The following is a 1,841-nucleotide window of genomic DNA, read 5'->3' as shown; positions in this document are numbered from 1 at the left end:
ACAGAAAGCATTAGCCCAAGGCCCTGTATCTGACAACTCTGGAGGCACCACTCACTACAGGCCAATGAGCTGCCCCACATGGAGTAGTGCAGAGCACAGCCTAGGAGGCCATCCAAGGTAGCCCTGGTGTACCCGAGGGCTATGCAACAATTTGTCAGGGGTATTCTAGAATAGAGAGATGCTACAATGGTCCCTTCCAGCCTTGACAGTCTAAGATTCTCTGGTCTTAAAGATGACAAGCAAGCACACTTGAAGAAATACCCACTGATTTCAGGAGGGACAGAGAGATAGGTAAAAGCCCTCCATTGTAACTGCTAGTTATAGATTCTCAAGATGGCAAACATTTTCTTCTCTCTCTCTGAACAGAGACTATCTGAGATTGTCACCTAATATCTGACACTGAAGAAAGCAAAGGCCTTCAGTTCTGGAATCTCTGCTGCCATCTGCCTCTTCCAACCATCTAGCTATATCAAGTCTATGGCCCCCCCAAAAAAAACAATAATCATCACTGCTGTGATGGAGTTCATCCTTGTGGGCTTCACAGATCACCCTGAACTGACGATTCCCCTCTTCCTGATGTTTCTCATTTTCTATATCATCACCCTTCTGGGGAATGTGGGAATTATCATTCTGATCCAAGTGGATGTCCAACTCCACACCCCCCATGTACTTCTTCCTGAGCCATCTCGCCCTGCTGGATTCCTGCTATGCCTCAGTGATCACCCCTCAGATCCTGGACAGACACACTGGCCACAGGCAAGACAGTCATCTCCTTTGGTCAATGTGCTATACAGTCTTTTCTTCACCATCTTTGCAGGCACAGAGTGTTTCCTGCTGGCAGTGATGGTCTATGACCACTTTGTTGCCATCAGCAACCCATTGCATATAACCTGGCCATGACTCCAGGCACCTGCAGGGATCCTTGGCTGCAGCCTATGTCTATGGGGTATCAGGGACATCCTGCATACCACATGCACCTTCACCCTCTCCTTCTGTGACCACAATTAGTTCAACTTCTTCTGTGACTTCCCATCCCTGCTGAAGCTTGCCTGGAACAGCACGACACAAAATGTGATTGTCATCCTCTTTTTGCCAAGTTCATGTTCCTTGCCAATGTCATGATCATCCTGGCGTCCTATATGCTCATAATCAGAGCCATCCTGAGGGTGAGGTATGCTGGTGGGAGAGCCAAGATCATCTCCACTTATGCCTCCCACCTCACCACTGTTGTCCTCTTCTTCAGGACACTTGCCTTCATGTACCAGAGAAGTAACTCAGACCAATTCCCAGAGGAGAAGATTGTGTCTGTCTTTTACCCCATGGTCATCCCCCTGTTGAACCCCTTGATCTACAGTCTGAGGAACAAATATGTAAAAGCTACATTCAGGAAAGTCATTGATAAAATCTAGTTCCCAAAGAATGCCCATGAGAGTCATTCTTCCTAACCTGTTTTCTTCCCAGATCTTCATGCTCTGATAAGTTTCAACACCATGTGGTGCTTGCCCTCATAATCATGGCTTTCAAAATGTGGAAGGAGCCAAGATGTCCTCCAACAGAGGAATGAATAAAGAAGATGTGGTCTATATGTACAATGGAATATTACTCGGCCATCAGAAAAGATGAATACTTACCATGTACATGAACGTGGATAGAACTGGAGGGTATTACACAGAGTTAAATAAGTCAATCAGAGAAAGACAATTATCATATTGTTTCACTCATATGCAGAATACAAGAAATAGTGCAGAGGACCATAACAGAAGAAGGGAAAACTGAAAGGGAAAAAATCAGAGAAAGAGAGAAAAACCATAAGAGACTCTTAACTCTGGAAAACAAATTGA

General features: G+C 45.2%; 1 pseudogene; it reads left to right on the top strand.

Moving 5' to 3' along the window:
- Positions 1 to 477: 477 nt before the first annotated feature.
- Positions 478 to 1,409, top strand: LOC112930538 (olfactory receptor 9I1-like; annotated as a pseudogene).
- Positions 1,410 to 1,841: the final 432 nt, after the last annotated feature.

Source organism: Vulpes vulpes, chromosome 5 (genome assembly GCF_048418805.1).
Source record: "Vulpes vulpes isolate BD-2025 chromosome 5, VulVul3, whole genome shotgun sequence".
Classification (NCBI taxonomy): Eukaryota; Metazoa; Chordata; class Mammalia; order Carnivora; family Canidae; genus Vulpes; species Vulpes vulpes.
This window is presented reverse-complemented; position numbering and strand designations above follow the sequence as displayed.